At 40.5% G+C, this 24,060-nt stretch overlaps 1 long non-coding RNA gene across 5 annotated transcripts in view; it reads right to left on the bottom strand.

Moving 5' to 3' along the window:
• Positions 1–24,060, bottom strand: part of LOC144763639 (uncharacterized) — a 266,955-nt gene that overhangs the window by 5,655 nt on the left and 237,240 nt on the right. For all 5 annotated transcript variants that reach the window (XR_013596247.1, XR_013596248.1, XR_013596246.1 and 2 more), the window contains one exon: positions 1,968–2,141. This is a non-coding gene — a long non-coding RNA (uncharacterized LOC144763639). The remainder of the gene's footprint in view (positions 1–1,967; positions 2,142–24,060) is intronic.

The raw sequence follows: 24,060 nt of genomic DNA, 5'->3' as shown, positions 1-24,060 counted from the left end.
TGAGTACATCCATCCCTGTATATGGGGGGGAAGGTGCAGACACCTTGCTCGCTATCAGCATTGTGGGGCTATCAGTTTTAGCTTTTTCAAAGATGGCCCATAATTCTAACATTGACCCTCTTTTGTCTTTCTTTTGTCCTGCATATTTAGTCTTTATATGTGTTTCAGTATGTTCAATTATATTTGTGTCAAATGTTCACCTCTTAGCCAGAGAAATGTGTGTCCCTTTGTTTGTAAATGCCACTCTTGGCAAAACATATTCATTCTCTCTGTTTGGGAAACATATTTCCCTTATGCTTCAATAGGGAATCCATGGCAATTTTAGTAATTTGGAGAAATACAGCTCAAAGGACGTTTTGTAGCTTTGTTTGTCTAATCGTAGGGGCATTTGTACGTGGTGCACTCTTGGAAATTAAGGGCGATATGTATCAAGCAAATTAGCATTCGCAAAGGCCGAAATTCGCCGAATTTCAGCCTTTGCGAATGCTAATTTGATAAATGGTATGTATCAAACATTTTTGCAACAAAATAAGGAATCGCAAAATTTGCTATTCCTTATTTTGCGATTGCACTTAAGGAATCGCAAATATTGCGATTCATTAAATGCAATGTATCAAATAAAAAATAATGCAAAAATGCCCATAAGGATTCGCAAATTACCACCAACTTCAAGTTGGTGGTAAGTTGCGAATTCTTTTAAAAAAGCAATTTACAAAAAAAACAAAGGTGCCATATGACACTCATACATGCCCTTAGGGCATGTATGTGCGCCATATGCCCCACATGTCTTTTTCAGGGGTGCAGCAGGGTGTTCTTGTGACACCCCTGCACCCTTGAAAATAATCGCAATTTGCGATTAGCAAATTGCTAATCGCAAATATCCCCTTCATTCCTATGGGCCTCCTGGCCCATAGAAATGAATGGGAAAATTGCGATTAGCAATTTGCTAATCGCAATTTAGGAATGTGTAGGAATCGCTATAAATAAGCGATTTCCTACATACATACCGTTTTGCGAATTCTAAATAGCGATTCCTTAAAAATCGCTATTTAGAATTCGCAAAACGGAACTATGATACATATCGCCCTAAGTACTAGGAGCTTAGCACTTTTAAAATATTTACATCAAACAGTTCGACTGAACTGTTCAATAAAAATAAGATAAAAAGAATATATAGTTGTACAACATAGGAAGAATATGCAATATGTTAGAAGAGCATATACACGATCTCAGATTTTTCACACAATATAGTTTGCAATCAACAATCAATACTACATCATCACATACATAATACAGTTTAATAATGGCTGACAGAAAAAATTACTTTGTTAAAAAAAATTGTGCACTGTCAGCACATTATCTTCTAAAAAGAGAAGACTTGTGTGGAACACGTTCCTAAGTGAGCTGGGTAGTCTGCCAATATCCACCCCTAAACAAAGGTGGTAATCATAGAACCATATCGCAATAAATCAGAAATCACCAGCAACTCTAGGCCAAACACAAGTTATTCCCAGTGCCCTGTCCAAATTCCACCCTGTAAATGCCCGGGGTCCAAGCTAGATGTATCTCCCACACTCCTTCCAGATTCTACAGGTGTTAAGAAACCTCATAGCACTGGGAAATCATTGAACTAAAAAACTATAGACTGAGGTATTAACTCCTCCTAGTCAGAATAGCTATATCTAAAAAATCAACGTCCTCGGAGTTATCAGGGACTATCTTCACCGTAACTAGCGTACTCAGCTATCAAAAAAAGTGACCTCCATGGCAGCACCTCAAATGCCGCCATACGATTGATTCAGTGAGGACACATATAATAGGTAATGAACCAGACCCTGTCAGTGGCACAAGCGCTTAGGTTATATTTTTACGCTTCACTCTAGTTTACCAAACGCCAAATGCTTTAGACTATGTTTCAGGTTCAGGCGTAATCTCTTACCCTATGGGACGGTGGCTTCAGGACTTACCTCCTCCTCGGGGATTCTGCAGAACTTCCAATCAATTGTGGTGTTGACCCCCGTTTCTTGTTGCACAATCATGAATCTCTCCGAGGCGGGGTCTCCTTCCTTGCACTGCAGTCGGGTTCAAGGTCCCAGTCCCTCCTGGCTGGCTCGCCAAAATGTTACTTGAGTTCGAAATCCCTAAAAAAGCAGAAGACAAGAGGCGTTTGGAAAAACAAGAGCAGTTCGTTTAATTAAACCTTACAGCCTGGTAAACAGTTACAGGCACAAGGCCGGATGACTGTCTCTATTTACAATCAGCATGTGTCCTTCTTTTATGCAAAACTTGATGAGTAATAAACGTTTCTGGCGTATCATATATGGTGAGGAATGTTGGTTGCTGCCTTTGGAGTAGTAAACAAATTGTCTAATGGTTACCACAGGTGGGTCTCGACCTCACATGTACACAATGCGGCTAGTGGATAACGTGTCCAAATGTCCGGCATAGGGAACACGTGATCACTGCGTGTGCTAAATCCTGATTGGCTATGTCTTCCCAACTCATGTGGAATCCGACTTTTTATGGTGTTTTAGGAGTGTGTACCCCATCCAGCCATGTGTGTTTTTATTGGGGAAATCTCCCTTGACCCTTGTAATGTCCCGGCGCCTATCCATGGGATTGATCAAGAACTTCCTGCCTGAGCGTTTGCCTGGCAGCTACACACCCTCCCACCTGTGACCAATCAACCAGCAATCCTGGGCTTTGGTCTCAGAGCCTGTTTGACTACATATTTGCGAGTCAAGGTTGGTGTGGAGTTCACAACAGGTGATTCTGTTTTTAAGGACGAGATTTAATTTTCACAGATGAATGCATCGATTTCTATATTAACATTAGTGTTTGCTTTTCATGACACAAACTGAATAAAACAAATTTATGATGAATACATATACTTAGGCTGTGGGCTAGCAAAATTGCTCTGGGCCCTTATGCAAGCATATAAAGTGGGTAGTAATAAGATCAATAATTAAGCTGTTAAAAGCCCCTCCCAGCCATGGGTGCTGCTGCCCCCTGGATTGCTACGCCCCTGCACTTCAATAGAAAACTCGAGAAAACAGACGGAAAAAGGCTAAAGGGATTATGAGTGATTACATGTTGGATAAGTTAGCTGTGCATGATGAGACATGAAAACATAAACTTGGGATATCTTCATGGAAAGAAAGGAGTATGTTGATGACTACCGACTGACTTTGGATATGAACTTAGCAAAATAGTGTCACGATTTTTAGTGGAGTAATTAAAGCACATAGATGTGCAAAATGATTCAGAGGTATTTTGTAGGTGTGCGAAACTGTATTTTTTTTCTAACCTTTTAAAAAATTATGTGAAATGACACCATTCTCCGAAGTGTGGTTTGCTGTAGTTTTACGGGAAAATGTCACTCAAGATATTGAAAACAGACTGGTTCAAACTGAAAATGTCTCTTCAGGAGACATTCTGCGCAAACAATTCTCCTGTAGATAAACGTTCGCACAATAGGAAATTTTGAGACATTTTTGGTACATTTTGCTAGTAATTTAAATTTTGCAAAGGCCAAGCATTTTGCAGAATATGATGTGAAGAATAGAGTAGATTTGTTGCACCTCCTTTTTTAATATAACCAGTAAACAATGCAAGATTACTATAAATGTGAATGAGATCATTAAATGGGTAATGGTCGAAATTCGGAGGGGAAGGTGATGGAATCTCTAACTTTAAATTTTATTAACTGTGTCACTATTGAAGTAACTTTTCTTGTTATTAGTTTTGCTGATGGCTTTCGATTTTAAACATCTGAGAGGACCCAGTTGTTTTTTTCCCTAAGGCCTGGCTGTGACATCTGGGGTTTCCACTGCAGCAGCCAGACTCAAGCTGCGATACCTACTTCATGTGACCTGCATACATGGCCATTAATCCACGCGATACGGGTACTAATTCTGAGCTTTACTATGCAGGCTAGGTTCACTGGTATAAATAGTGATGTAACTACTTTTTGGTATTGGCTACAGCCCCAAATATAATCCCTGAAAGTTCTAATCTTTAATAGTCTAGTTATATTATTTGGCAATAAAGCTTAAAGACCTTCCATTAAAGTAATTGAACATAATTGTTAGTCATTAGGGCCAAGTGTGGTGGCGTGCTGAGGATGGTATGCAATGGCAGATATTTAATCAATCTGAAAGTTTCACGGCAATAGTCATTTTTCAATAAAAGCAGTAAATCCAATAATTTATAGTTGGAGATAATAATGTATCTTGCATGTAAAATTCAGCTGTACTGCCGACAAAGCAGAAGACAAACCAGAAGGCATAGACAAAGCATCATTTGATGATAGATCGCTGCCGCTATCCAATCAAGTACCTCGCAGAGAACCATCAGTGTAGGGGGCGGATTGTGCTATCCTAACACATGGCCGCCTCACAGAGCTTGTCTTTCAATAGTTGTTTCTAAATTCTGACTTAGAAATGTGTAACACTTGAATATCCTGCCCTGATGCACAAAACATTTCTGTGAGTGGTTTCAAAGGAGTAAGACAAACCCACTCATAGAAATCTTGCGTAAACAAATCTTATTCCTTGAACTTCATGAGTAATTCCCACCTAAGCCTGGATTGTAATTCAGACCCAGGAAAAACACAGAAGAGGCATGAAAGGGAGAAGCACAGCAAAACATTGGAGGCAATGCTACTTACTATCTAAGATAAACTTGCAAACATAGAAAGGATTAATATCACTTCTGAAGCATGTAACAGTTGGCATAATATGACAGTCACCATTGACGTTTACAGGGACTCTTGCCCCACAATGTGAGCCAGACTGGACTCCAGGCAGCCCTGTTGAGAGGTGAAGAGGTACAGCAAGATGTGCAGTCTTTACATAGTATCAGCAATTGTGATAAACAGTTAGGAACCCAAAAGAGAACGACAAAATAACAAAGTTTGGTCACGGAAGGAATGCTGCATGACATTCTGGATGAATTTGAGAAATCCAACAAGACGCAGAGTTGCCAGGTGAATTTCTGCTGCAAGTGCTTGTTCATTTGTACCTGGTCTGCCAGTTCTGACTCAGAAGTTCCTGTCTAGATCACCATCTTTATTTGGGAAACCTAGGTTTGAGAACTCAGGAAAGTCGTCCTCTTGGTTTGAGACAAGCTCCATAGCAGCGACGCCACTGGGAAACTGGACATCTCAGATGCCATGTTTTTGCAGTTTGATTGCTATGTCCTTTCTTACCTCAATACCAGGACTTCCGATGCAACCTGGGGAGACTGATGCTTGACAGAGGTCTAGTCACATAAATGAATATTTAACAGTCCCCATCCTCCTTTTCTCAAATCCCTGATGATTTTATTACAAGCCAATGTATGCCCTTTGCCCTCCAATTCTTTTGGCCTGAATTTTCCCAGTTTGTTTGTTGGAAGTCTGTGGAATACTTTCAAACAGGAAGTTATATTTAAGCATGATTATCATTTTTATTAGGTTAGCTCTTCCAGTTAGTGTTAAAGGGATCCTACCTCATTTGTGCAAAAGTAATTTTATGTCCATATTGACTCTGTCGATATTCACTTGCCGCAGATGTTCTAGCTTAGGCACTAACATCACCCTAAGGTTCTCACTTTGTCTTTAAGTGATGATAAGGTATAATGAGCATTGCAGACCATTGTTTCTGGTTTATATTTGTTAACATTGTTAATGGAGATGTTTGAATATCCTACAATAACCTGATCTAGTTTTTGGAGGCTCCCCGAATGGCTAGATGTAAATGTTAGCAGATTATCACCATATAGTTACATTCTAGCTCAATAGCACTTATACACAAATGGGATTTTCTGCTTAGACCCTCCTATTTTTGCAGCAAGAGATTCTATTTATAGATTGAAGGGCAAGCACATTAGTGAACAACCTTCTCTCGTGCCTCGTTTGATTTGCAATGTACGAAACAAGTTCTGGCTTGCTATGACTCTTACATGAGCGTTAGTGTAACATGACCTGGCGGGTTTGATACATTTAGGGCTGAGTCCAAATTTGGCCAAGACCTTCCACAGGAAAATCCAATTGACCTGATCAAAGACGTTATCACTTCTATCTTGATACTTTCATGGGGTAGATCTCTATCATAGCTATCAAAGACATTGCCAGGTTGCTGAGGTGTCTGTGTAGGATACACCTATTTTATCCTTCTGGATTAACATGTGCCTTCTTGAACTCAATCTCACTGTTAATGTTCTTGAAAGAGTTTTTGATCAAGACTCAGCAGTGACTTCACTCTTTGTTACTCACATTTTGTTGCATCTTTACCTTGTTGAAGAATTCAACAAATTATGGCCTTGGCTCAAGAATAGAGGCAAATATGCATACTCCATACCTACCTGAACAGAGTAGTGAAGAAAGAGGCCAATGGTCAGTTTTGTACAATTCAGCTGGTAGCCCGTTTGACCCTCCTGCCTTGCCAGATTTTAACTCCCTAATTGACTGACTTACTTCAACCACAGTTATATTCCTTTCCATTATCACCATAGCTTCTGAAGGGCATGAAGGGATTTCTAAATCTTCCACACAGTTGTCAATTCCTTGGCTATTCATTTTTGAGTCTTTCTAATGCAAAGTTTGAAAAAAGAAACAAAACACATTTGATATTTCTTCTCCTCCCTCAGTGGTTTTATCCTGATCTTTACAGTATAGCATGTAAATTGTACTATTGAATAATTTGAATCGGACTTTTCTAGTCAATACTCCTCCAGATATATGGCCATGCACACAATTTTCCAGCTTTCCAAATTCTCACTTTTGCACTGTTATTTCATTCAATTTTACCTGAAGCTCTACCCTGAGTGAAGCTTGTTGATTTTATTTGGAGGCTTCCTTTAGGAATCATTAGCACTAACTCTATTTCCTTGATCTTTTTTTATTAGATGTTCAAAAAATAATTTCCTATAGTTTCCTCGTTTGATACTATAGGAAGTTATAACACCTCTGATGTAAGCCTTGTAATGATCCCAAGCAGTCCTCAAACTTGCTACATCCTTGTTTACCTCCATAAATTCAGCAGTAATCTGCTTCATGTATAGCTCAAAATCTAGTTTACTTTTAGCAAACGTTTTATATCCATTGTTCAACCGGTAAGTGCAATACAACTTCTTTCAACTCTTAAAGCCAATGGAACAGCAGCATGGTCAGATGAATGCATATGAAGGAGGTCAGTCTCGCTAACTTGTTCCTTCACTTTTTTATCGACAAGAAAGTAGAGGAACTTCACCAAAGTACCATACTTTCCAAAAAAACAGTATAATCTCTACATGCCCCTATCTGTCTCCAAAAACTGCCAGATTTAATGATCACGTCAGCATTAAGCTCCTTCAAGGTGGACCAAGATTTTTCCAGTCAAGTATTAGACCTAAAGGTTAGCCTCATTGGGGAAGATGGGGGCCAGAAGATAGCCAGTTGCAGAAGTTGCCTGCATCTGAGAGCATTTTCATCATGCATCCAAACGGAATAATTGTTTTTCGGCTCCCTCTATTACATTGTTTTTCTTTACTTTGGCATACCCTCCCACTTTCACAGGGCTCAATTATTTGAAATGTTTTACCTTCTCTGCAGTGGCTGCCTAAGCAGAGGGATGGATAGCGGGTGTCTCGACTGACGTTACTATGGCTTGGCAGATAGAGCTACTGTGACATGTGTTTGTACTCCACATTTTGTTTACTCCTCTGCAGTGTCAGTCAGGAGGAAATAAAAGTGAGCATATATTTTTCTTCCAACAGTTAGCTGTATGGGACATTCTGACCCAACTCCAGTGGCAGGCAGGAAGTACGGGTTGAAAAGATGCCTGCCCCTGAAGGTAGCAGAATATAGGTTGAGTGAGAGAAGGCTCTCAGGGCCAGTCTAAAACTACATTGCAGCAGCCAAATAATGTGCATAATGATCTTAGGGAGGCTCCTAGAATTACCAAATATTCCTTAAAATCGCGCTGTAGATAGAGACCTCACTAAATAAAGTGGAGTAAAAAGTGAGGGAGAAATTGGAGGGAGATGGAAAAGCAGCCATTGATGAGAGCCAACCTAGGAGAATCAAAGGGAACGCACAAGCGAGCACACAAACCTGAGGTCTAGAGCTGAAAATGTTACTCTCAATTTGTACGACACCTTTGGCAAGATTGTATTTCAAACTTATCAATAGGAATTCCATTGCTAAAATGACAGAGAAGGAAGATGATTTAAGTCAACAAGAGACCCTTAATTAATCAATCTTGGAAATAGTGGCCAGGGAAGTGACATCAGAGATAGCTTGAAAGATACTGATGTTAACACCAGTCAACTAGAAGATCGAATACCAGGTGCAGCTACTGAAGGAAGGGAAAGTCCTGCCTCCAACCAATTGGGCATTGCTAAAGGGTGGCAGGTAAAGGCAGTGAGGCTATGAAACAGACATAAATACATTACTGGTAGTGTGAGGCAAGTAAACTGTGCCCACCTCCAATTAATACAGTGCTCTTACTGAGTGAACTGATTAGAGGCCATAGGATCAATGGATTTCAGAGAAGGGGACGGAAAAACAGCAAGCAAGGCAGGTGCTTTTAAGCAGGGAAGAGTTGATGATGAGTGGGTCAATACAAGCCAAGTAATACATTCCTTAGAAATAGTGCTGGAGAAAGCCTTCACATATATTTGAAAGGATATTAACCAGGTGTGAAAAACAAAAACAAACATAAGCATACCAGCAGCTTTTCCAGGATTAACTAAAACGTTGTCGGATCTATATTCTAGAATCAAGAGACTAGAAGTCATGGCTTCTAATGCTGAGCTTTGGATTGAAACAAACATACAGGAAATCACAGAAATTGCAAGAAAAATAGCAAAAACTAGGACAAAGACTAGATATCTAAGAAAATCAAGCTAGGCACAATAACTCATGCATTCATGGTTTTCCAGAAGCAGCTGAAGGGGGGATATTAAAGCATTTGTTATAAAGATTTTATAAAGTACAGTTCTCAAGGAATACAGTGAAGAAAACCTCCATAAAAACACAAAGAGCACATAGGGACCCTTTTACATGGAATCAATCAACAGCTAAACCTCGGAAAATGCTTGTTAGTTTTCTGTCTTACACAATTAAAGAAAAAGTTTTACACTCTAACTTGGCAATTAAATAAGTATAGGGAGTAGGATATTTGTTTGCACTACATGTTCTTATATGTCAAGAAGTACAGAACACACAAGCACTGGAATAGAAATAAAATAGAGTTTTTTCAGTGCCACAGGTGCAAAGAATCAGTTAGAGTTCCCTGCCCTGTTGAAGATAATGAGGAATAATACCTTGTATATTGTCAATATGGTGCAGGAGGTAGGCAAATTGCTGGAATCTTTCAGTACATCTTAAAAGTTTGCTTGAGTTACGAATAGGCAGAAATATGCATCCTTAGAATAAGGCATTGTTCAGCAGCATGTGTAAACAAGTTTTTCAGAGATTGAAAGGTTGAATCAGATGAGGTCATATTGGATTAAAGCAGAGACAGAGCTTAATAATGTGCACAATTTGTTTTCTAGGTTACATTTACTTAATGTTATTCAAAATACAGCTATTGGGGGGTACTAATGCTCCTTGGTTGCAGGTAGAACATGAGAGGTATCTCACAGATACACTTTCTAGTAAGGGGTGGGTGGAAGCCTCAGAAAGGGCAATCCGGGTGGGTGAATGGTAGTGTTACATTGGGATTGAAGGAGAAATGATGAAGGAAAACCTTCCTATGGCCATATGAGAAAGTAGTACAAAGTAGCTCAGCCAATGTTTAGTCCATAACTAGTATGGGGAATGGCAATGCCCATGTAGATGAAACCTCATCCAGGAACATCAACGTTCTGAAAGAAAGAAATAGAGACTCATAAAATATATTAGAGTGAAAAATGCTGATATTGTGCATTACAAGGGGCCGTTCTCAATATCAGAATGAAGTCAGTTTGCTTCTAATACCCACGTGGGTAGAGGCTGGTGTGTTTTCAACCAAACTCTTTGAAATGAGAGGCAGTGCAACACTAATTAGATGGAAAGGTTATCAGGAAAATGACTCCTTCGTTGCAACACTCTTGTTGATAAACTCTAATCCAAGCCCTTGTCAGCGCAATGTAGGGCGATTGCAATTCTTTTTTTTTAGGTTTACCTGGTTAATTACCTCTTTATATTGTAACTTATCCAGAACATTGTTTTGTTCTTGGCCTGAGTAGAAAGATCAGGATTTTTTTCCATCTTTCCTACATTTACTGGCTTCCTTTGCCCCAGCGTTGCATACTTAAGACTTTAAGCTTTTGACATGAAGACTTATATAGTCTTCCAGCTGAAAACTACATGGCCTCCCTCTTCTCTTCCTATACTCTATTGAGAACTCTCCACTCTAGCACTCAATATTATATCAACATGTCTAAATTTGAGTAAGCCCATACTGGAGGCCACGTCTTCTAGATAGTAACTTCCCAAGCCTGGAATGCGTTCCTTCTTGATATTCTTGTAGAAACATATCTCATCGAATGTTGTAAATTTCTAAAAACCCATTTATGCAATGTGTAGGTTCTGCCTTTTAGCTTGGTTTGCTTGACCACCAATGCAACCTTTTTTGAGTAACCGCACACTTTACATATTTCAAATGAAAACAGGTAAAAAAAATATAACCACTACCTCTGGTTCTCGTGAGTTTAAAGACCAAAGTTGGTAAGGAATGTTTTTCAAGTGTTGGCCCATGGCAAACCTTTTCTCAGTCTCACTTAATAGCAAATGGTATCCATACTTGTTGGATTGTCCTTTTTAGGTTGAGCCACCAAGACACCCAAAGCTGTGTGCATTGCAAAATACCTATTGTCAGCATAACAAAATCTTACAGTGAGTGTGAAGTTCACTCATTACTTACTATTGGTTGGCTTTATTGTCAATCTCATTTGCTTACTTCTTATTCAAAGGCTTGCCTTGTTTGTCTCTCCCCTTGAACATAGCTTCTTTACTTTTGTACTTCCACTGCTCACTTCCAGGAAACGACATTGTCTTTATGCTTAAGTACTCCACGAGAGTGCATGTGTTTTCCAGCTGTCTACTTTGTGTTCTTCTCTCTCAATCCTTCTCCATGGTGTCCTCTATTGTCCGTGGGCTTTCCTTTGACCCCTGCCCCATGTTCCTCTCTCTAATTTTTCTTGATTAAGCACTCTAGGAGTGCATATGTTTTCCAGTTGTCTTGCTTCAGTGCTTTCACCATCTGTGTGTTGCTCTCTCTTATCAATGCATTTTCTCCCCCACCCGTGCGGGTCTCGTGCATCCATGTATTTTTCCCCCCACCCCGTGCTCTGTGTTGCCCTCTCACCCATGTAAACCTGTGATGTTCTCTTCCGCTTATGCTTCTCGTCCCACCCTATGTGTACTGCGTTTCCCCATCCTCATTTACGCCACCCTCAAACCCAACATCTATAGCTCTTTTTTCTTTACATTGGCGCTTTTGCACTTAAAAAATCTTTCTATTTAACTTTATTGATCAAAGTGGCATTTGCCATAATTGATTGGTAAATACTAAATGAAACCAAGTGGTGCCTGTATCTGTCTGCTGACATGCAGATGAGTGCTGATGCATTGATTCGTTTTATATTTGGGTTTGCAAATAATTAAATACAGAATGCAATATTGTCTTGGTCTGCTTGAAGAACATTTGGTTAACAGCAAAACACACAAGATGATGGACAGAATGTTGCACAATGGCAAAACATTCCCCCCCAGTCACAGATCTGGGTTTAATCCATAAATAACGATGGATTATACCCAGATCTGTGACTGGGGGTGAATGTTTTGCCATTGTGCAACATTCCGTCCATCATCTTGTGTGTTTTGCTGTTCACCCTATGTGGGAAGGGTATGGCCAGACGTAGGTCCCTTGCTCACTAAGCCACTGGAGTCAAGCTATCCTGGCTGAAGACGGCTGATAGCCAGAAACGGGTCCCAGGATGTTTGATTCCGGTCCAGGGAAGACAGGGCTTAGCAGTTCGGGCTGGACTGTTCCCAGGAGGCACAGGGTCAAGACTGATTTGCATATAGCCATGTCTGAACTGGGGTGGCTTGGTGAGCAAAATAACGATGGATTAAACCCAGATCTGTGACTGGGGGTGAATGTTTTGCCATTGTGCAACATTCCGTCCATCATCTTGTGTGTTTTGCTGAAGAACATTTGGAGCACAAATTCGAGCCTGGGGGATGTCAAAATCCTCTTTGCAGCTAACAATAATTATTGTTGTCAACTTAAACCACTATACACGTTTTAACATGTTTCTTTAAATAGAATCTATTCAATCAAACTAATTATTATTAAGGAAAACACTCAAGATATTAAAACATGACATATTATTAAACACGTTAGCAAGGCAAACCTACCAACAGTAGCATAGGAACATGGACAAGGTTAAAGAGAAGTATATTACCTGAGACGTCTAATTCTACAGCTGGATAACCTGCATCGTTACACATATTGTCCAAACTATAAACTTCTAAAATATACTAGAAAAACAGGTACGATTTTTATTAATGTTTACCAGTAGGCCGAGAGACAAAAACGAAGCCTGAGCTAGAGTAAAGAAGAACAATGATTATAGAGTTTCCTAAAGCATCACGTGAAATCTATAATAGGAACTTCTATAAGTAATACCAAATCAAGGGAGATTGTACAATGTAAGCAAATCAATATTAAAACTATTCTGCACACTGAGACCAAGAAACAAAAAACACAGACTCACCTATATTTGAAGCACAAACCGTTGCAAGGTGATTGCATCTAGGCTTATCTAAAGGTGCTGTATAGTACTTGAAAGCTGGAGAGCCGTGGTGTGGCCACACAGCACGTTCATTCTGTGGACCATTGTGTCTGGTCTGTGGGGCCCACTGCTCCAGAGAGTGGGGCAGGAGGCAGCACTTTCCCACACCCATTCTTCCCAGCTAATGAATGGGTCATATCAAAGATGCCCTGAATCTACTAATGATGATTGCTGCAACATGTTTAGCAACTGCCTTTTTATTTCTTAAGTTGGCAAGTGTTTACATAACATGTTAATACGTGTAGTTTGTATGGTGTAAAATGATTTGCATGCTTACACTATAGCAGCATTTCATAGTGTTCAAGGTTCTGATGTAGTAGATACACCCAGGTATCCTTTCTGTGTTTGCAGATATTTACATCACACCTACAGCAGGGTGATGTTCACAAGAGCTTTCTCAAGGGTATTCTCAAAGTCCAATGATAATCACGGGTACTGGAATATGCTTGAATGTCACTGCTTGTGGGTGTCTTGAAAAGGGGTCTCAACAATAAAGGGGGTTTCTTTTTGCAGTGAAGCAAGTATAAAAGCCACATTCCTTTAGAGAAGTGATTCTCAAACTCTTTAAAACCACGACCCATGTTGTAGAATGAAAAACGTACGCGATCGACCTAGTTTTAATGGACTTGAGGGTGACTTTTTTTTAATGTAACTTAATCATTGTGTAGTTATTGATTAAACTGTATTGCACACAAATGATACTGTTTAGAAAACAAATTTCAGTGAATATTTATCATTTGTGCCTCACCAAGTAAAGTGCTTTGATTTGTTTTGACTCTAATACATTTGTTTTATCACACTTCATAGTTACAAAAAAATTGCTTCATTTATGCTTTCTGAACTGCTGAATGTATATGTTTCATTTACAGGTATTTACATTTTGTTGTGTGTTACACTCACTTTCTCAGTACCTGTACCCCAGCAAGATTGTCTCATAGTTTCCTACTTTATCTTTTTTTCTCTGACTGCAGTGTAAGAGGAGTTTGTAAACCCCAAACCCCATGTTAACCCCTTCGACGCTGATGACGAGCTGGGCTCGTCATGAGGTAGCCTCCTGCTACGCTGATGACGAGCCCAGCTCGTCACGTAACATGCGCTTTAGAATATCTCAGCGTACGAGCGGAATTCCGCCCGCACGCATGCGGTTAAAAAGTGAACAGCAATATGACAGAAGATACAGCCTGAAATGTGACCTCTGCTTGTGTTGTGCAGCAAATATGACAAGATAAATACATAATTTAAAGGAATCTTTATTTATTGCTTGGACTTTCACGAATGACCAAAAATCGGCTTTGTCACAACTCACCCTCTGGGAAACACTGCTTTAGAGGACAATTTAAAAATTGTTTCTTTATACAAGTTTTACATCCACAGGATGCATGCTATCAGAAACAATCTCCACCAGCTGTATTCCCAAAAACCCTGTATGAAAATTTGATCTTTACATAAACTTTCAATTTTTCCCTCCCATATTCAGTTTGAATGCCCCTCCCCTTCCATTCTACCTACTGAACACCTCTTGCATATATAGACTACTCTACATTGCATTAAATTAATCTCTATTTCTTTGAAACTATGGGGTCTGTTAGGATGGAGTCCGCCCGCCACCCTAGCGGTGCTGTGACCGGCCACCAGTGGTGCGTCCGTCCCGCACCGCCAATTAGGATGCGACCACCACCCTGGCGGTCTCATCCTGCATATATTGCATTGTGGCGGGCGGTGCTGTAAGCAGCACCCGCAACAATGAAATATATGCATGTTGTGCATTGGCATGCCCAACGTGACAGGCACCCCGCGGTGCCTGCCACCTTGTGTACGCCGATGTTGGGGGTACCATGGGTACCCCCCCAAGTGCAGCCCCACCCTCCCACCCCCCTTGGGACCCGCAACGGGCCCCCAAAGAAAACACTGCATGACTTTCCATGGCAGAGTCTCCGCCATGGAAAGGCCGGTAGGGCGGTGGCGATCCACCTGCCATCCTAATAGACCCCTATGTCCCTGCACCCTAACAATATCTATTCATTCCATCAACCATTTGCTTCTCACATCCCTCTAATGATCACACTAACTCATTAGTGAACTGCAAAGAAACTAAAGAAAATGCATGGAACGGATTCTTAGAGAGCACAAGGCTAATCTCAATAATGAATGGATTGACCTCTAAGTTTGGGCTTCTCATCGTAAAACGCTTTAACACCTGTTCAGTGCTAGTAAGCATTATATAAATACAATTGAAATTCAATACATGCGAAAACCACATTCATGCTGTAGTCTCTAAAGATAATGAAACCTGTATTTCATTTTTCTTGTTTCGGTCTTCACAAACACTTTTCCAAATTATAACTGTTTGGGATTGTGTCCCTGACATTTATATGGCGATTGAATTTAGCATGACAGCAATTCCCTTTTATTTTAGCTTTTGATAGGAGAATGTTATTTCAGTTCAGTTCATTATGTCTTTATTTCGAAGTAAAATTCATAAAAGACAGCATACAATACATAAAAATATGTTAAAAAAACTACAGACATCTCATATAATATATAAAAAGTTGTAACCATACGATATGTGCTTCATGTCATAACAGTTAATTAGGCTTCATGTTGTATCAGTTAATTGATAGGAATTCAGTTTCTTAATACGGATCAACCACGCCCAACCCAGGAATTTAGCCACACAGAATTTGTTATTGTTATTGTTACTAAATAGGGAGTTGTCTCTGAATCCATACATTGATTGAAAACTCTGTGAAGTAGGGGTTCAAGGTGACTCTGACAATGAAGGTAAAATAACAAAATAACATTAACTTTCCTCTCCCTAAATGTAACTCTGCCTAGATTTGCGACAGTGATGATCTCAGAGGTTGGATCATTGATTTAATCAATCAATCAATCAATCAATCAAGGATTTATAGAGCGAACTACATACCCGTGAGGGTCTCAAGGCGCTAGGGAGGGTGGCTGCAGCTAGCGGTCGAAGAGCCAGGTCTTGAGTAGTCTCCTGAAGGTCTGTGCGTCGTCTGTCTGCCGTAGGTGTAGAGGGAGGGCCTTCCAGGTCTTGGCGGCTAGTTGGGAGAAGGATTTTTCCCCGGAGGAAGTTCTGTGGATGCGTGGGACGGTGGCCAGTGAGAGGTCGGCTGAGCGAAGTTCTCTGTTGGGTACGTAGAATGACAGTCGGCTGTTGAGGTATTCAGGGCCGGTGTTGTGGAGTGCTTTGTGTGCGTGGGTCAGGAGTTTGAAGGTGATTCTTTTGTTGATGGGGAGCCAGTGCAGGTCTCTCAGGTGGGGGGTGATGTGGTCTCGGCGGGGGACGTCGAGGACCAGGTGTGCCAAGGCGTTCTGGATTCTTTGAAGTCTGCTGATGAGCTTGGCCGGGGCTCCGGCGTAGAGGGCGTTGACGTAGTCGAGTCTGCTGCTGATGAGGGCGTGGGTGACGGTTTTCCGTGTGCCTGTAGGGATCCGTCTGAAGATCTTTTGGAGCATGTGGAGGGTATAGAAGCAGGTTGAGGAGACTGCGTTGATTTGGTTGGCTATGGTGAGTTTCGAGTCGAGGATGACTCCCAGGTTGCGTGCGTGGTTGGTTGGTGTTGGGTGCTGAGATATGCAGTGACTGAGATATCCTGACTAGTCCTTCTTACAATCCATCCTAATATCATTAAATTGGTTGATTGGTAGCATTTGTTTTTTATAGTCACTGAGAAGCAACAAAAGTGCAAACATAATATTCATAATAATAATAGTAATTAGAATTGTTTTAATGACTATTGTGGTGGAATTGCATTGGATTCGTGCTGATTACTGAAGGATTTGAGAGGTGGCTTGTGTGTTTTGCTAGGATGTCATATACTTGGGTTAAGTTTCAGGTCTTCGTTCACTAATCTCCTCCATTGGAGTGGTTTTCCCAGTTCCTGTGATTGGCAGTGTCATTGTACTTGTTCTTGTCTTTTGTTGTCGCGGAGAGAGAGAGGTGTGGTATTTTGCATTACTGGTACTTCAGACACATGAGAGTATGTGATGCATCTGTGATGCATCATTTGTTTGTATTTATTATTATTTATAAAAAGCGCTATTATCACAAAGGGCTTCCTGGCGCTAGACTAACACCAATCACGCCTAATGTCAGAAAATGAACGTGTCATTCGTTAGTTTCTAAAAATCAATGGACCCGATTCACAAAGGTAACTGAGGAGAAAGTCTAACTTTACGACTTTTGGTATTCACAAAGGGTATTTACGAGTAGTAATGTTAGACTTTTGTCTCAGTTTACCTTAAGTTTTGGTCTTAAATCTAACTGAGACAAAACGTAACTTAAACTGATACAAAAGTCTAACTTTACTACTCATAAATGCCGTTTGTGAAGGCCGAAAGACGTAAAGTTAGACTTTCGTCTCAGTTTACCTTTGTGAATCGTGCCCAAGATTTTCCAAACTTCCCAAAGCATAAGTGGTCTTTCATAAGGCACATTGAAGGAGGAAGAGAGTTCCACACCGCTGCTCATATGAAATGGCTCGGTCCCATTTGCAGTGCTTAATTTGAGCAGGTGGTTTCGGCACTTAATTGTCAGCACCAGCTCTAGTGACAGTCCACCACATGGTGGCGCAGTCTGTTTATTTTTTAGATGAGCACAACATCCGTGTTTATTAAGGCAAATCATATTGAAAATGAATAATACCAGCCTCTCACGCCATTATTATAGCTTTGTTGGGCCTGATATAGTCTGAATTGTCACACTTTCAGGAGTGCGATGGTTAGTTGTTTTGTTGGTACTGTCAGTGGCAGTGCTGGCAGTGGCTATGTATGGTGCAGGCTGCAGTGGACATCTGAGAAGGGCCCTACAAATTAAGCACTGGTATCCGCCCCCTGATGTTTAATTGTATCAGTCGCAGGCTTCTGAGCAGATCATTGGGCACCGGCACTCTCTCTTTTACAAGTTAAAATATCAGATTTAAAAACTGCAAATCATACAAAATCTGGCAGCCAGAATACTCTTATGACTGTCATGTTGGATTCAAGTACCTGACTCCTTGAAGCAGTTGCACTGAAGGCCTATCGACAAGTGTGTCAAATTCACCTGTGAGAAGGATATCTATTGTAAAAGGCCCTCCTTCCTTCAAAAGATGATTACTTCATATCTAGGGGCCCTTCAGACGGCCCCAACCCATCCAAGGGCCCCATTCAGACCAAAATAAAAAGTGAGATATGAGAAACTCAGGGGCCCCTCTTCACATTCTGTAGGGGTGGCCCCATCATTTTGTGTTATGCCACTTATGACCCCCTTCGCAATCTTTGATCGGCTTCAAAGAGATTGTGGATTAGGTAATGCTGGGTGGAGTGAATGACAGTAGTTCAAGCTTGACAGATAATTGCCCAAATGACCACAAATAAAAATAGTAATACCATCCTCCATAATTTAAAGTGAAAAAAACATGAGGATGATAGTTTTGTTATTTGGGCTGAACAGCCTAGTTTATTGTAAAATAAAGCTTCGAATGAGAATGATATGCTCTGGTGTAGGGCAGTTTGCTATGGAAGGAGTTGTTGCACGTCCAGCAAGCTACTAACAACATATCTCCAGCTTAAAGATCTGATCAGTTTTTATCAGAGATGGCACTTAGATATTGAACGATGTTGGGCAAAGTGATGCACCCTGGGGTACCTCACATGTAATGCACTTAAGTTGAATTGTAAAAAATTGAGTTGTTACTTTGTGGTTGCGCCCCAGGAGCTAAAACAGGAGCCATTCATGTTACTTGCATCTGATACCTGCCATATGGCCTGACCATATGGGACACCGTATCGATATGTGTGTGGGTGTGTGTGTGTGCGCATGTGTGTGTATAGGAAGCACAAAGGACACTAGTTGGTACGATTTCAACGTAATGTATCCTTTGATTGTGTAAATAAAAAACCTGTTTGTGTCTGCGAGTTTGCTGAGATTACATACAGCAGCATATTTATATGATTGGAAATAGAAGCAAGGCAAAGACCTGGGTGGTCTTGGTATTCTCAGATATTCATGTAGCTAATCATGTGCTAAGGGGCTTCTTTATGAGAGGCTTGCGTCGCTGGAGTGCCACTTTTTGTGGCGCTCCAACGGTGCAAGCCTCTCAATCATATCTATAAGGCCACGCAAAGCCACTTTGCGTGGCTTGGCATGGCTTCATAGATATGGAGTACGAAAAAGGAGTGCAAGTCACAACGTTGCCTTACTCTGCACCAGGAAGGCGTTCCATGGGGGTTGCGGTGAGTTTTCCCACGCAACACCCATGGAATTTGACGCTGTTCTAGACTTACTTAATCACGTAAACCTGGGGCAGCGCCCAAAGGTTACGTCTCGCCAGAACAGGCATAACGAGGAGACGTCATTTTATTTCTCCTTGTTTTTTCCTCTTTCTATGTGTGCTGCATTCTGCAGCACACATAGAAAGAGGAAACCTAATCTCAAGATTGTTTTTGTGCAGGAAGGTGTTCCTTCCTGCACAAAAACAATCCTGCATGCAAAGTAGATATCCTTGCACCATGGTGTAAGGGTGCCTGCGTTGGCCCTAGGCAGAAATTTGTGAGCCAGATTAGGGGAAAAGGCAGGAATGTACTGTAATGTATATATTAGGGGCATTGCTGCCCTTCCAGATTGGCAGAGGGCAGAGCAGCAAGAAGCCTTGTGGCTCACCCCTACACCAATTTCCCTGAAATGAGGGCCGTAGTGTTTTCAGCAGACTCCCATAACTTCACTGAGGATTAAGATAAATGTACATCTGCAATGAAGAAATCCTAAAAATACTGATTATATCAAAAACTAGAGTTTGAATGCCTTCAGCAAACAAAACAGAGAAGCCAGCTGCTCTCTTTGTATTTCAATCACAAATAAAGAATAACATGTTCTTCAGTAGCTCTTCATACTGGTAATATGAGGAGTGTCACTAAATGCACTTAACCTGAAAAAATGATTGATTTCACAGCAAGTAAAGCATCTCTAAGTGCAATAAACAAGGAAAATGGTTCAAGATGTTAAATAGTGTGAAATGGTCTGAAATTACTTTATACAAAAAAATATTGTTTATAGCTAGGAATTTAAATACTTCAGTTCAGTTTATGGTTCCTGGTATATCAGACAGCTGATATTCCTAGAAAAACCTATTAGTAAAATGCGAGAGTTGCCAATTTGAATTGAGAACAATTTTGGTAACATAGATAAATGAACCAGATACTTCATTAATTCATTTAGTAAATCTTTATTTGGTTTTTGCCTCATAAATCCATAAAAGATAAAACATTGAATAATTGGATAAAATAAAAGAAGACATACATCAATATAAAATCCATCACAGCATGTGGTTTAAAAAGGTAGTGAACATATCTATAAATAATCTATATAACAGAATAGTCACAATAAAATTGACATTGAAAAAAATAAAACCTTAATCACAATCTCAGCTGAACAGCACCTGTTAGATAGGTTGCAACCACAAAACAAGTCTACTGGTCCAGTAACATCAGCAAGTAAATTAAGGCTGCTCTAACCTGTCTTAGATACCATTTCTTAAATAGATGAATAACATAGAGCTTATTCATAATAATAATAATATAATTATAGAATCTGTTAGGGAAAGAAAGCATGATAGAAAAATGTATTTGGATAATGGTAAGAACTATTAAAAGCATGGAGCAACTAAATATAATTACTCAGGATATTGTTGGGTCAGAACATAAAAGGAAAGTTAAGGTTGTCCCATGGAAAAAAACTTGTATAGTATTATACAATATTAATACAAGAGTTCTAGTGTTCTTCCCAAATCAGCCCCCTCGTACGCTAACATCGTTATGAATCAATTTGAAGAAAAGTACATTTTGTCGACACCTGCATGGAAAAAACATACAAAAATGTTTCTGAGGTTTATAGATGACATCTTTATCCTTTGGAATGGACCGGCCTTGGAGCTCCAAAATTTACTCAACAAACTCAACCAAATCGATGACAAAATACAGTTTACCCATGAGGTCCAGTTATAGTCTATAACATACCTAGACATAAGAATCACTAGAAAAAACACGGGCTTTACCACAGATCTATTCAGAAAAGAAACCAGCAGAACAACACCTTGCACTATGGAAGCTTTCATCAACTAGCTCTAAAACAGAATTTGCCCTTTTCACAACTGTTAAGAGTAAAAAGGATTGTTTCAGATCCCAAGACCTGCACAGAACGAACAGAGGAGATGGTACAACGATTCAGACAAAGGGCATACCCGGAGGAAATATTACAACAGGCTAGAAATCGCAGCCAACAAATATCAAGAGAAGAATCCTTAACTTGGAAAGAGAGACCTACACAAAAACGCATAACAATAGTGTCTAAATTCTCTACGTTGAGCCAAAAGCACAAGAAGATCATTAAGAAACATTGGCCAATCCTGACACTTGAGCCGGACTTCAACCATATATTTGATCAAGCACCCATCTTCGCGTACACATGTGGGAAAAACATAGGGGAAATCATTACACAACCCATAAACCAATCCATCTCAAAAACATATAAAGGTACAGTTCCTTGCTGGAATTACAACAATTGTAGTATTGTTATCACAGGAGCAAATATACCACATCCTATGAAAGGACACAACATTAAACTAAAAGTGAATACTACATGTGACTCAACCAACAATATCTACCTACTGAAATGCCCCTGTGGGAAGGTATACGTGGGACAAACGGAAAGAAAACTTAAAATCTGAGTAAATTAAGTTAAAAGTAATATAAGGACCAAACAACTGAATTCAACAGTAGCACATCATTTCATTGAAGCAAAACATAACATCTGGCAATTGTAATTTTGTGTCCTGGAAACAATTGAAAGGAGAGAAGGCAGATATAACCACACCTACCTTCTACAGCGAGAAACCTATTGGATCCGACTTTTGAACTCACTTAAACCAAACGGGTTAAATGACCGGATGGAATTTCAATGTTATTTATAGACTGCCTGTACTCTCTGATTTATTTCCTGAACTCCAGTTTAATTTATTATCATATTGTTTATAGTTTGTATATTGTTTGTACCATGTCTGAACATGGGTTTACAAGTGTTCAGGAGCACACTATAATGTTTGAATATAGGGTTTACATGGATGTAATGGGCATCCAGATCAGACTCACAGACAAATCGCCTTTTTTATGTTTGTCACATGAAGATGAGTTATTGTAGCAACCACTGGGAAATACATGTATGATTTGCGTCGCGTTTTACACACTTTTCACATCGCTTGTTTTATTGGTATTCACTGCAATTTTAATTACACCCACTGCACATAAACCGCGTACAACAGTCAACCTTTCTATGTTCATGATCCCCCGGGACTAGCCGGGAGTAGTCAGTCATCTGCTATTTAGAAAATACAAGTTTTCCAACACTCCACAAGGTTGTTCAGGGAATCCCATTTGGCAGATACTATGTATAAAGGAACAACAAAAATAAAATGCCAATTAGTATATACACGTACAGTACCTTAAATCCACCCACACTGACTATATCTCTGTGTTAGACCCCTCTCCAACTCACCAATTATAAAGACTTCAGCAGATATAATAGGGAAGAGAGTTAACCCTCTCATCCTCTCTGTAAAAGTGAGCTGTCAATATCAGGGGGGAATAAAAGAATCAACAAAAAAAGAAGGCTCATCCAAGAAGTATGACGTAATTAGATAAACAAAGAACTAGAAAAAAACCACAGTCACATATGCGGCTCCCACAAGGTCCATGGACCTAATTTGTCAGTGCACTGACCTTTATGATCTTTAGGAAGAAAGGAAATATATTCAGCATGAGAGGTGAGAATTCCATTGCAACCTGCAATTCACCCTTATGCGCAAAGTGCTGTTGTTCGGTTGGCAGTGCAGTCAGAAAACACGATGCCAAGATACCTTGCCAAATCCAAAGTAAATTGGAAGAAGTGCATGAGACAATGCACTTAGGGCAGGGCGGCAAAAAGAAACAAGGCTAAAAAGACCCTGTAAGGTTCCCGCACCGAGCTGCAAGTGATATTGCAGCAAAATCTGGAAATAAGGTCACGGACAAGAAAGTCAACTAGATTGTCACTCTCCAAGACGTAGACTCAGGAAGTAGCAAGGGGCCATGGACGTATGAGACTGAAGACTCAAAGCCAAATACATTGTTGGGTCTGGCCACAGTTTTTATATTGCGTCATTGCCCCACCCACTAGTAATCACCCCTCAATCCTGCCTGCAGGTTGGTGTGACAAAAGGATCCAACACAGATACACAGGTAAAAACATAAAAAGGGATGTGAACACTACCAAAATACCCCAGCAAAGAACAAGAACCACAACTGATGCCCTGTACTGTATTTCCTAAACGAAATGCTGACCGTGCACAAGGCATGTTGTGAGGGGCGTAACAGCAAAATGGGCTCGACTCACCCCCACGTAAAAATAACTGAATTATGGGCCCACTTGACCACATGGTTGGGAAAAGAAGGCGGGGAGTAGTCCCCAAGGGCAAACCTGAGAGGCTTGGGAGTTTTTCTGGCTCTCCATTTGGACCAATGTTTACAGCCAATTGAGTTTCCAGTTGGGGTGTAGGGTAATTTTTACCCCGTGAATGTCAGAACCATCTTCCCAACTGAGAATCCAAGTACTTCTCGAGGGTGGATCACTCAGGCAGATGGGGACCTAGGTGGTCAGCTAGAAGTGAGTAGGGCAAATGAGGACCAAAAAAAAGATCTGCTTCAAGTGGAGGTTGAGGACGTGGCAGAGATACCAAGGTCCTCTGCCTGCATATGAGCCTGCACTAGCCACTCTGTCTGCTACCAGGACACCCACCCAACCTATCTAAAGGTACCTAAACACACTTTTTAATCTCGTGGAAGGCTGCCCCTCTGATCTTAGACTAAGTGGCTAATTAGAGTGTCACACTTGGAATGCAGGACTCTTGGGGCTTATTCCTATGTCTGAGTCACACAAGTTATGATTCTTGAGATATCACACTTTGAAGGTCTGGTGGCACCCTGACCCTAAACAAAGGTGAGCTGTTGTCCTCAGTAAGTACCAGTTAGTCCATTGGGTGCCCCTGTATTAGCAGGTACCACAACCACTGGAAAGTCAGGACCACAAAAAACCATTATCGAAATCTTCACCTCTGGAGTTAACAAATTACTTTAAGAACACCACATTATCTGCACGGGACATCCCAGTGACTTGAGTCTCTGTCAGGTTTCCCTTTGCCGATGAGAAGCAGTGTCTTA

The sequence above is a fragment of the Lissotriton helveticus genome, chromosome 6 (assembly GCF_964261635.1).
Source record: "Lissotriton helveticus chromosome 6, aLisHel1.1, whole genome shotgun sequence".
In the NCBI taxonomy this organism is placed as follows: domain Eukaryota; kingdom Metazoa; phylum Chordata; class Amphibia; order Caudata; family Salamandridae; genus Lissotriton; species Lissotriton helveticus.
Note: the sequence above shows the minus strand (reverse complement) of the source record. Positions and strands in the feature narration are given on the sequence as shown.